Here is a 14,117-nt window from a genome sequence, read left to right as displayed (position 1 = left end):
TTGACTAAAGTCCCACTGCACAATTGATCCTCCACTAGTTCCTTCAACAATTAGAACTAGTTTAAATGAAAACAACCTTAGATAACTGACCTTGATTGCTACAAATTAGCAATCACGCATGCTTAACTGAACTCTAACTCCTCCAACTCGAATTTGCTGAGTAAACTAGGCGACACAAACCATGTCACATAAGTTAACTGCATCCAAGTTGTCTAATGATGTGGAAATTCGAAATTTCTCAATTTAATCAAGAAAAAATCAAATTGAGAATTTCTTGATGCATTTTTCAATAGTCCCTCTCAACAAAAAAGGGATTATCAACCACCCTTGTCCTACACCTATGGAAATTGAACTTCCCTCTTGATAAGGCCTTTGTCAAAATATCAATATCTTATTTCTCTGTCAGAATGTACTACAACAATATTATATGCCTCTTCACATAGTCCCGCAAATGGTGATACTGAATATCTATATGCTTGGATCGATCATGAAAAATGGGATTCTCAGAGAGCTTGATACAACTTTGATTATCATAGTAGATCACAGTTGGATCCATCCTCTGACTAAACAGTTCAACTAAGATCTTTCTCATCCAGGTCACCTCACATGTTGCTTGACTTGCAGCCATGTATTCTGCTTCTGTCGAGCTAAGCGCCACAGATCTTTGCTTCTTGTTGTACCAGGAAAACACTACGGACCCAACAAAATTCCACCTAATGTACTCTTTTGGTCTGATGGACTTCCCACCCAATTTGCATCTAAGAAGCCACACAACTTCATCCCCTTTGTTTGTTTCTACCATAGTCCAACCTGAGTAGTGCCTTTGACTGTAAAACATGCTTAGTTTCCTTCCAAAATAATTGATTGGCCTAACCATAGCTTAGCTCAGCTGGTTGACTGCATAACACATATTTGGGGTTGTGTGTTCACAAGGTACATCGGTGAACCCACTTATTGTCGATAAATAATAACATCCAATTCTTCACCTAAAGTGGCATCTTCCTTCCTCTAGTTGGTCGACTTGCTAGAGGTGTCTCTATGGGTTTGCAACTCTCTATGCAGAATCTTTGCAATATCTCATTTGCATACTTGCCTTGAGAGACAAACAGTTCCCCATCGCCTTGCCATACTTCCAATCCAAGGACTTCCCGCCCAATTTACATCTGAGAAGCCACACAACTTCATCCCCTTTGTTTGTTTGTACCATAGTCCAAACTGGGTAGTGCCTTTGAGATACCGTAAAACATGCTTAGCTGCCTTCCAAAATAATTGATTGGCCTAACCATAGCTTAGCTCAGTTGGTTGATTGCATAACACATATCTAGTTGTGTGTTAACAAGGTACATCGGTGAACCCACTTGTTGTCGATAAATAGTAGCATCCAATTCTTTACCTGAAGTGGCATCTTCCTTCCTCCAATTGGTCGCTAGAGGTGTCTCTATGGGTTTGCAAATCTCTATGCAAAATCTCTACAGTATCTCATTTGCATACTTGCCTTAAGAGACAAACAATTCCCCATCGCCTTGCCATACTTCCAATATGAGGAAGTAGTGCATGAGACGCATGTCCTTTGTTTCAAATTCTCTTGTAAGGTGCTCCTTGCAAGATCTGATCAGATGTTCATCACCACTTAAAATCAAGTCATCAACATATAAGACAATAATCAACAATTTACCTTCTACCAAGATATGATAGAGGTTTTCATTCGCTTCACTTTTGGTGAAGCCCAAACTGATGAGATAACTATCGATCCTGGTATACCACACATGGGGTGCTTATTTGAGACTGTACAATTATTGCTTGAGTCTGCACACATGAGACTCTCGATCAAAAGTCTCAAATCCTTATGGTTTCTCAATGTACACCTCCTCCTCAATAACTCCATTGAGGAATGATTTTTTCACATCCATATGGCGGATCTTCCACCCCATCTACACAACGAGAGAAAGAATTGATTTAACAGATGAGTAGCTTGCTACAGGAGAAAATGTATCGTCATACTCAATCCCTTCAACTTGAGTGTACCCCTTGGCAACAAACCTGGCCTTGTACTTCTCTATGCTTCTTTTTGCTACGTACTTTACCTTGAAGATCCATTGCAAACCCACAATTGATTTATTTGCTACTCTTAGGACCACTTCCCAAACACTATTCTTTACAATGGATTCATACTCCTCCACCATTGCATCAACCCACACAGGTTTCTCTACTGCTTCGTCGAAAGAGGATAGCTTAGTCTCTACAAGCTGAGTCATTAGAGCCATGTAGCTAGTGTACCGATATGGTGACCTCCTCTTCCTGGGAAAATTTGAAGCACCCACATTCTCTCTCGCATCCTACACAAGTCTCTCAGCGTCCCTGGTCCTTTTCCTGCCTTCTATGGATGGTTTTGCTTGAGTGGTTGTCTCCACTCTTTGCTCCTCAATTTGTGGCTACTCCACAACTTCTTGAGGTTCCTCCTTTGGAGCTAAAAGATCCTCTTTTGGTGGGATCTGAAGCTCCCTCTTAAGAGAGCACCTCATCACTTTCTCCTCATCAAATTTTACATCCCTTTGTATAACTGTCATTCTGAGGTATGGAAAGTACACACGATAGTTGTGGGGAGTTTCTATGTAACCCACAAATACCCCCAATTCTACTATCAACTCTAGCTTCTTCCTTGATTCTTTGAAGACATGGCAGTAAATAGAGGCTCCAAAAACCCTGAAGTGCGACTCATCTGACTTTCTACCTGAGAAATCCTCCTCTAGTGTAATCATGTCGAGAATCCTATGAGGATTCCGGTTCTGCAAATAGACTACTATGTTGCATGCCTCGGTCCACAGATGCAGAGGTAGGACTTGGTCATGCAACGCCACCCTCGCTGCTCCCACAGTGTTATGGTTCTTTCTCTCAGCCACCCCATTCTGTTGTGCGTTGTGGGATGTTGTCAATTCTTGTCGAAAGCCTTCTTTCGCACAAAAAAATTTAAATTCATTTAACACGTACTCACCTCGATTATCCCTCTTAAGAGGCTTCATCTTCTTGTCAATTTATTTCTCCACCAATGCCTTGAATTCTACGAACTTGGAGAATGTCTCATCTTTCTTTCGCATGAATAGGATCTAGCATTTTGTGAGAAGTCATTAATAAAAATGACAAAATATTTGTGTTTAGCAGTGGAGGCTATCAAGAAAGGTCCACATACATCATAGTTGATCCTTTCTGCATGTGCTTTGTTGTCCAAATCATGGAATGTGGATTTTGTGTACTTCCCCAAAGTACATCCTTTGCATACATCTTGCTGCTCAAGTGCTCCTTTGGGGAGGCAAGTGGTTATCTATTGCATAATCTTTAGGGTGCCATGATGAAAATGGCCCATTCTTCTGTGCCAAAGTTCACTGACATCGCAACTCTGCACCTTCTCCGCCTTAGAGCTTAATGCAACACATTCTTCCACATCTAGCTTATACAAGTTCTTCACACAAACCTCGATCTGCTTCACCTGTCCCATGGGTATGTGTATGAGGAATGCCTTTCCTTTGTTGAATATCACATCATAACCACGGTCTTCCAAAACTACAACACAAATGAGATTTTTCTTTATGCCCAGAATGAACATAACATCCTTGAGCCTGAGTGGGGAGCCCGACTCCCTCTAAAAGGTGACCATACCAACCTCGGTCGCTCTATACCTTCCATCGTCCCCCATCTCAGTGTGCATCTGCAAATCACTTTCTTCTAGGTCATTGAAAAACTCTCTACACCATGTCATGTGGAACGATGCACCTAAGTCCAAGTACCACACACTCCCCATCACTATGTTGGCCATGCATGCGATAAGGGTAAAGTCAAGCTTGAATTGTGAAGCCAAAGCTTCACTTGCTTCTCCTCCTAAGGTCTCCTTGCTTGCCCTTTTGTGTGGACACTTCGTGGCATAGTGCCCGAATTCATGACAATGGAAGAATTTAATCTTCGACAAATATTTATTCTTGCCCCCTTGGTTGGACTCTTGTTTGGGTTGAGATTTATTCCCTTTTCCCTTCTTTACCTTTCCAACTAATGCAACGTTTTCTTTCTCCTCTCTCTTGGATGAAGTCCCATCTTTGGTATTCCTCATTTCCTCCTTTACCAAATCGAATCGTAAGTGCTCCCAATTTGGTATTTTCTCCCTCCCGTTCACCGAATCTTGATAGTTTTGCCAAATCTGGGAAGGCCTAGAAGGGCTAGGCTCACCAAGTATTCTTAGGGAACATTTACACCAACCCCGCCAAGTTCATCATGACAATGTGTGAACTTGCTCAAATACTACGGAATACATCTTGATACTTCAAATTTTATCCTTGAGTGCCAGCTTCTTGTGGTCACTATTATTCTCAAACAATTCTATCAGTGTTTTCCACATTGCGAATGAAGTTTCTTTTCCATGGAGATTTGAGACAATGTGATCTCGTTCTCCCTCCAATTTTATTCTCCTTGCCTTGGCTACATCTTTCTTCCACTAAACAAGGTTTTGGGCACCAGGTTCTAGTGGTTTCACAACATTTGTCTTGATGTATTCCAACAATCCATTTTCATCCAATACCACCTCCATGTGATCCTTCCATGCAACAAAATTAGAGGTTCCTTCCAAGGCATACTCTAGCCTTAGTCCATTGAAGGCCATCTTCTTATCTCTGAAGAGATTCTGTTGCACTGAACTCCAAATTCAAACCTCCCGAGAAACAACTTTGAAATTTCTACCCTAATGTGAATCCTGCTCTGATACCGTGTAGAAATTATGATGCCAGATAGAAAATTTGCAGTACAGTCAATTCAGTTTTTCCAATTTTCTTGTTTATTTTTTTTATATTTGACTTTAAAATATTATAGAAACCTAAAGATAATTCTCAAAATTTCCATAGTATATCATATTGATGTGTCTTAACTAATTAATTTTATAAGTTATAAAGCAAAATTGGTGCGTGAGGTTAAAATTCTCGTTACAGACATTATATTACTGATATTAAACATCTATGGCAAGTTGAATTGTTGAATTATGAGAATAAATTTTCAAATCTGAACAAAAATTTAATAAGATGAAAAACACAAATAGTAAATTCTTCTTTCTGATTTTTTCAAGAAAGTCATTTATTATATGGTTGTTGCTTTCTTGTATTTGCCTGATCACCATAGACCATGCTATTGTTGTCACATGTAAAGAGGCATACTATTGACATGATTGGCATGTTATGTCATGTAATTATCCATGCCTTCCCCCCTCCGAAATTTGCAGAGTGGACTTGGACTTTGTGAAATTAGAACTTTACAGAACAAACTCACATGAAATGGGGCAAACCGTGTGATAATTTTATTCTGTTCACAACTGTTAAAACACACTAACTTCTAACCAGCAAGGCTGCAGTGCAGGTGACCAACCTACAAGGTAGATTTTTATAGAGAAGCGTTGCGGCCTTCTCTGCAAATATTTGAAAAAACATGTATGCACAATCCTTGCCGATGTGGGCTTCAACCAAAGTGCCTACAGTTTCGAAATGGAGACTAACAATACATGCGAAGCATCCAGAAGCTTGTCTAAGATATGGTAGGAATCATTATTTTTAGGAGGATTAAGAATATTAGCTATATGGACATGTCTGAGCACCCAATTGCACTGGTCAAAAAAAAAATATAGGAACAACAACTAAACCAACAACAGCATGAAACTCTTTTGCAATGGGGATAGGTTGGGTAGATGATATATAGAAGAAGTCTTTGTTAACACACGAGCTAATCAACCACCAGCGAGTAGACTCCATAATCTAAATGTTGGTCGGACGAGGGAGTGATAGAATATCGATCGACTTCATTAAATTCTTGTTCTCATCCCTAGCTTTCCTCATTGCAACCAAGGAGAGCCAGACCGTCTTCCACCAAGTGAGGGATAAATATATTAAACACCATTGATGCAAAAAACCAGAGATCCCAAACACTTGCTCTGCCAATTAATAAGGAAGGACAAGAAATAAATAAGAGTTTTTTGAGCTAGATTTCTTGTTTTGAGGTTACAATTCTCTTTAAGTTGGTAAATTTTGTCTCCAAGAAAAAAACAACATTGATATCCTCTACAAAATTAATTATTGATTATAATAAGCACCAACATTATTTGGACTAGAAAAAATACCATGTGAAATTACATAGTGACATTTTCTTTTACCTGTCATTTCATATCCTCTCGCCAAAAAGAGTCTCTCACATTGAAAACATCAATGACTACATGGAATGATAAATTAGCATACCTTCGACGCAGGAAAAGGGAATGATAAAATGAATCTAGATGGTTATGTTGCTCCAAATAAAAGGTGTTTTTTAGTTTCCATGATTAGGAGGGATTTGAACATGAGATATTTTCATGGGTTGTTAATACAACTCGGTGAAAGACTAAAAACCATTGTGTTGGATGTTATCAATAAATCAATGCATGAAAATCAAATACAACATTACTCTCACACAAATTTCATTTGATAAATAACCATTGGAATTTTCCACCATTCACACGTGTTATGCTTTAATATGATTCCTCTTGAATGGAAAATTACATGGGTTTACTTTACTATGATTTTGGAACCATTTCTTAGAATATATTTTCCCCCTTCCTCTTTAGTAATCATTTTACATTTTATTAGCGAATAGTGTTCTCTGCTAAATGGGACACCTTGCTAATGATACACCATTTTTTCCATAAGCATTGCTAAGTAGTGGAGGGAAATCCTCAAGTTCAAAAAAACCATGCATGGCATTTTCTCCCAAAATTATGTGATTTTCCCTAGAACAAAGAGGAACGACAATTTGATGAGGAACTAATGTTCCGCACTAATCATTAATGTGTAATTGTTGGTTAAAATTCACTAGAAAATGAAAAATATTGAATCTATTGTTTATGGAGTCCATAGAGATGAAAGTACAAACTATAGTTTGGAATTTACAAAAGGTTTATAAATATAAACGAGTAAAGAAATTTTAGGGGCATATAAATAAGGAGGTTGAAGAAAATAATGTCTTAAAACTTTTGACTGGTTATTATTTATGGTTGAGGGAACTAATGTATCTAATAATGAGCAAATGAACCAAATAGTTCATGTTGTTATCCTCTAATTGTTTGCACTCTATTTTCTAGGATATATACCCAACTATCCATGATTTCGTGGAAAGATCCAAGTATTGATCACAAGGATGGTTCATATTGTCATTGTAATATAAACAAACCATATGTTATTCATTAAATGTGCAAATAATATGTTGAAAGTCTAGTTTTTGATATTATCATGGATGGAAAGGTTTATCTAATTTTAACCCTTGCAAAGTGATTGATTTGTTAATATCAATGAATTTGTAATGAATCAAGTTTGTAAAAAGTGAGTTGCACTTTAAATGTTTTCATATGCCTCTTTCTTGAACATGGAAAGCAACCACTACCCTTATTTTTAATGCATAATCTATTATTGATATGTAAATTGTTGAAGATATTCCACTAGAATAGTTTGTGACAACAAATATTTTATTATGTAGGTTTATTTCCTTAGATATCTTATTTATTAGCACTATCCTTTTGTTCAAATTTATGAAAATAATTGGCATATGAAAATGAAAGATGAAAATGAACAGACAATCCACATAAATTAACACGATGTATCATAAAGAACCTAGTTAGAGAGTGAGGCATATGTTCTACTTTCTTTTCTTCAATTATGAAATGAAAATACAAAGAAAGGAGAGCATTCACTATGGAGCCGCCTTTGACAATACATCATGAATGTCTTCTACAAAATATACTTCCTCCTCTATTATGCTCTTAAATCCCACTCCTAGATTCTCTTCTCAACTATGGAACAAGTACGATACTAAAGAATATATCCCCCTCTCATCCCAATGGCACAATATTTAACATATCCTGATAATCATCTAGGGTTAGGGTTTTTGCATCCTCAACTGTCAGTTGGTGACAACATTTTGGAATTTCTAGAATATTCTAGAAAGTCCACACATAGCTAGCCCCACATGTGACTTATGAGGGTTAACATGGCATCCACTTGATAGCATGGTTGTTAACAAGGTAGGTTAATTTGTGAGAGACATAACTTCCACTTACAAACTTTGGTTGAGGTGAAATTTGCACCATTGGAAAGTTCTTGGTGTATAAAATAGCATCAAGTGGCAAGGAGCTATGATTCCAAATTGTTGACCCCCAATTGTGTTCTCTAAAGTCTCAAAATGGATCTAGAAGGTTTTGGAACCCAAATCTCCAAACTAGGACCTGTGATAAAAATGGACCCTATAAGCCAATTCCTCTAATTGGTTACCTAGAAAGTACCAAGATAGATGACAAATTATATTATGAAAAATATGAATATACCTACCCATTTAGGGATGGTTTTGGTCCATGTGAGGAGTTTTTTACTCTACCTTCTCTCAGGGTACCATTTTTCCTTACCTAGAAGTTGTCATTTCAACCCTATTAGTTGAAGATCATGCTACCCTGATTTGGTAGTTTTGTATCTCTTCTACAAAACTATATCTTCTACCAACTTTGTTTGAGATTTTTGTGTTATGTCCTCTATGGTAGGTAGGACCTACTCCATAATTGTTCGATCCAGCATGGGAGGCTCATAGAGTTTCAAGTTCTCCACATTCACTATTGAGTAAATGTGCACATATGGGTGTAGATTGAGTCCATATTAATTATCATATACATTCTCTAATATTTCAAAAGGGCCATACCATGGAACCTTGATATTCTTAACAACACCTTGTATTTTTTCTTTGTTCAACTATATAACCAAACTCTACCTCCCACTTTGAACAATTTCTTAATTCTATGTTATTCCTGGTAGGTTTTGTAATATTCTTATAATTTTTTCATTGTTTCCTATTCATGTCTCATGTACTTGTAAATGGATATGTCCAACCTTTTCAAAAATAACTTCTCTGTTAATGTATTCCCTCACTCATCCTTGTTGTCCATAGACAACATTTGAGGATGAAGGTAACGAATACCCAAAGCAATTATTGAAAGGGTACATACTAATAAATGTATGGATTTCTCTATTATAAGAGTGTTGAATATAGATAATATTTTCATACTAGGTATTTAGATGCTTCTAATTGAAACCCTTGAAAAGCTAAATCAATGTCTTTTTAAATACTTTTGTTTTCCCATCTATCTATGGATGGAAAGTTGTGGACCTCTTCAACTTCTTGTCCATCTTTTCTCAACGTGTAGTCCAAAAGGAATTAAGAAATTTGATGTCCCTATTCAAGATGATGCTCCTTTGTGTCTCAAAGTGAACCCATACCTATTCAAAGAACATGATGGCTACTTATTGTCCTTTTAACCTCATTTTACAAACTGCATATCTTGCTAAACTCATTGACTATTATAAATAAATAGTCATGTCCCTTCCTAGTTATTGGACAACCACCCACCAAATCTATGGATATGTTATCCCGAGGTTGAGTAAGTATAGGTAAGGGTTATTATAAAACTTTATTTCTATTATTGGGCTTTCTAGTACAACAAAGTATGCATTCTCTAATATTCCAAGCTATGTTTTCTTTCATTCTAGGTCAATACACATACCTTTGTAAGTTGGTAACTTTCTTGTCAACACCAAAGCATCTTGCAACCTTGGAGGTATAATCCTCTTAGATACATTGCAATCTTTCACAATTAGGGACATAGAGCTTGCCTAGCTTTTATATAAATCCATTTTGGAGATGATATTCCACCACATTGTCACCCTCTTCTACACAAATTTGACATTGTAGGTACTATAACACTTGTTGAAAGTCCCCATCTTCTATATATGTCTATTTGTATGTATTGTGGGTAAATGTTACATGTACATAAGTGTTCCCAAATTTATAATATTAGATGTGGGTGGTGTTGAAATCATGTTTTCCAACATGTTAAAGTTTCCCTCTATATATCTGATGACTAGATGGGATTGTTATAAAAACCCCCATCTACTTGCAATACCGTTTTTGTTGAAGTTTACTCTAGGCTTGAAAATACTATAATGGTTGGTGATTGATGTGGATAATGGTCTTATTTCTTTTAAGATATATCTTCCACTTCTTAACAACTTGAACTAGGGCATAAAGTTCCTTATCATAGGTAGGGCAGTTCAAGACTCCCCCATGAAATATTTCAAAATACTAGCATATTGTCTTACTTCTCTACATCAAGCCCACTTCCATAGCATATTGACTTGCATTTGTCTCCACTTCAAAAGGATTTTGCAAGTTAGGTAATGCAAGTACTTGTGCTTGACTAATATTCCATTTCATCTCATCAAAAGATTTTTATTGATTCTTTACCCATTGGAAACTCTTACTAGTGGCTATTATGGCATGAAGTCGCATAACCATCACTAAAAATGATTCTATGAATCTTCATAGGTATTGTGTTGCCTCGTTAAAGCTCCTAAGTTTAGTGACATTAGTAGGAAAGTGGCCATTTGATGATGGCCTCCATTTTTGTGGGATCTATCATGAATTCCCCTCAGCCAATCATGTACCCAAATACAATAATGATCATTGATAAAACTCACATTTCTTAAGGTTAACCAACAACTAATGTTTCTTTCAAAGCTTTTTGCAACTACATGAAATGTTTCTTCCCGTGTAGAGCTATAAAACAATCTGTCATCCAAATATATTATTACAAATGAATCTAAATAAGAGTGCAATGCATCATACATCTACTTAGTATTAATGGGAAATGCAAGGACTTTTGTTTGACTAATATTCCATTTGATCTCATCAAAAGATTTTTATTGATTCGTTACCCATTGGAAACTCTTACCACTGGATATGATGGCATGAAGTGGCATAGCCATCACTAAAAATGATGTTATGAACTTTCATAGGTGTGTTGCCTCATTAAACCTCCTAACTTTAGTGACATTAGTAGGAATTGGCCATTTATTGATGGCCTCCATTTTTGTCAGATCTATCATGAATTTGCCTCCATAAAACATGTACCCAAATACAATAATGATCACTAATAAAACTCACATTTATTAAGGTTATCCAACAACTAATGTTTCTTTCAAAGTTGTTTACACCTACATGAGATGTGCTCTTCCCATATGAATCTATAAAACAATATGTCATCCAAATATACTATTACAAATGAATCTAAATAAATATGAGATGCATCATACATCTACCTAGTTTTAATAATGAGGAAGTATACAAGATATTAAATATATTAAAATATTATATCAAGTTAAACTTATATTTTGATTTTCAAGTAAAGATTATGTTTCTTATAAACCACCAGTTCAAATGATATGGTTTTATTGACTTAAATTCAAATGATGAGTGGTTTTATTGACTTAAATTTGTAAATAAATGGTGAGTCAAGTTGCATAGTGGAAATTGTGGACGCAAGGGATTGATGAGTGAACTCGTATTTATAGTTTTATAGAGGAAATTGTGTGAACCTAAAGTGGCTATAATTTCATAGTATTGAGTCGATTCATAGTTGATCCATATCCATTATGTAACCAGTTGATGATATAAATAAACGATGAAAGTGTTTGTAGAATTTTGTGTTATCCAATCTCTGATATTTTTCGCAATATTTTCCACATCTTGTTTGAGTGAATGCTTTCTTTGGAGTTCATTGGAGGTTCGCTTAGGATTTTGGAGTGCCATTAGAGCTCATAAAGGCAATGAACCGTGTGAAGAGAATTTGGGCATTGAATCTTCTTGAAGGTTTGTGTACAAGTTCGTGTACGAGAAAGTCAGTTTGTTCATTGCAAGCTTCATTCTCCACTGGAGGAAGCCTGTGAAAAGTGGTAACAGAGCCAGGAACACTTGGTTCTTCTGGGTAATTCTGCAAACAATCTTGTAATATCTTCTTATAGAAATGGAATAAAATAGAAGATCTTTGTCATTCTGAGAAGTCAAAGAAAAAGAAAATACAGAAGATCATCTTAGTATTTAGACTTTGCTTAATAATGCATCTACTACAGTCTTAAATTCTGTTGAGTTAGAAATAATTGAGAACCAACCTTCTGCCTGTTGGAAACTCCCAATAATAAGTCCTTCAGATGTTTATTCAGACTTAAGCATGTTTCATCTTAAGGCTATCACTCAAGTCTTTGTTAAAGAGTGTGTCTCTTAAGTCCATGGAAACTCTGAGTGTATTCAAACTATACCTTTTCTAAATCCCAAGGAGTTACAGAAAGAAGCCAAAAAGCATAACACATCCTATCTTCATCTTGGCTGCATCCGTGTGGGTATATTTTTGCCTTGACTCACAGAGGCTTGAATACTTTTGTTTTAGCTAATATCAGAGATCTTACTGATAATAAATACATTGATTCAATCTTGGGAGGAATTGTTGCCCCTTTATCAAACAACCCAGTATGGTTTGACTATTATCTGAATTTTGTAGTGTATGTTTGTTATGAGCATATATTTTCCAACTCTAGATTAAAACCTTAGGCTTTGATATGAAGAGGCGAAGGACAAACATATCCATTCATCCAAGGTTGTTTTCGACATACTAATACTCTTTATCTTGCAGTTCTACATTTCCCAATCTATGAGTCCAAATCAAGTGTTGTTGTTATAACATATGCTCATAACAAAAAAATAGAACATCAAACCATCCAATGGAAAGAATTGAGTTTCCCTAAAAATTGGGTTGTAGATATCTCCATATCTCCCCAAATCCAAAATATTACTACAACATAGAGCTAGGAAACTTCCTTCTCTGTAATCTTGTCATTCCCTCGTAGGTCTACCATACCCCGACAAAAAATTGCAACAGCAGTTGGTGAATATAAAGAAACTCTTACCTGTATAGCCGAAACCTCGGTCTCAACTTTAACCTCCAAAGAATGTATACATATTTCTTTATTTGAATTAGCACAAGTTTTGCAATTTCTTGAGTTAGAAGTTAAATGTCCATCTTGCCAATCCCTTGTAAGTTTAAAATCCCTTGCCTATATGAGCACCCATAAGAATCATAATGCTCGAACTGGTGAAGCTCCAACCTCTCTTTTAAATAACTCATGTCCAAATTGCAAATGTAGTGATATTTCCTTTCCTCGTGATCATGTCTATGTCATCCATGGATTTCCTTCTTTAGAAAATGAGGATCCTAGATTAGCTGAAATGTTTTGCAAAATGAGGTCCATTGGTATGCCTAGGTATGGACTTGGATACCTTAAACAAATGGATGAACTTATCCCTACCTTCCGATTCAAAAATCTAGTACCCCAGGATTGTAAAAAGTCGTCAAAACCAGAAATGTAAGTTTTTCACATTGATGGAAGGATGTTCCAAATACCGAGTAGAGTCGAGCTAGATGAAACATATGTTAAATTGGGGTCTTTTTGCCGATCCAGAATCCATTGAATTTAACATTAACACTCCTTTGGCTGAAAAGAAAATACTCTCACAACAGTGGAAAGAATACATGGATCAAACAGAATCATGGATATCTTTTTATGAATGGAAAAAACAAGAAGAAGATTCAGATATTCAAATGATGACAAAATATTCATAGAAGCATCAGTGGATAACTACTGATGGATCCAAGGTTGAATCTTCCACCACATTTCCACCTTTTAGGAGTATCATTTTTGAAGAAAAGGATAAACAAGCAAAGGATGTGTTCTAACTGGTGCCTTAATTCGTGGATTTTCTTTTTTACTTCAAGATATTTCAACCTTTCTTCAATCTTAAGGCTCCTTTTTAAGTCTTTGAGTTCTTCTAATTTGAGCTCAGATTGGTTCAACTCTTGCATAACATGGATCATTGTAGAGATTCTAGGAGTGGATACAAAAGGTATTGTAATAGCCTGCACATAACCATCAAAATTTGGTATGGAAATGAAATAACTAGACCTCCCATTATCAAGTCTTGCTAAACCATGGGGTTCGATTGGTGCTAAAAATGGATTTCCAGGTATACATCCAATTGGGATAACTCCTACTGCAAATTTGACATTCATGCAATATCATTCAAAACATATAGTGGCCTTTGGAATTGCATATTGGAGATTAAATTCTTGTGCTCCTATACCTGTGGCTTCTTTGCATGCTTTGACCCAATATTTTGTTGGAATAGATTTTTTATTC

This window comes from Pinus tabuliformis, chromosome 3_1 (assembly GCF_031772625.1).
Source record: "Pinus tabuliformis cultivar Carrire ecotype Pingquan chromosome 3_1, CPIR1, whole genome shotgun sequence".
Taxonomy (NCBI): domain Eukaryota; kingdom Viridiplantae; phylum Streptophyta; class Pinopsida; order Pinales; family Pinaceae; genus Pinus; species Pinus tabuliformis.
The sequence above is the reverse complement of the archived record's forward strand: the minus strand, read 5'-3'. Positions refer to the sequence as shown.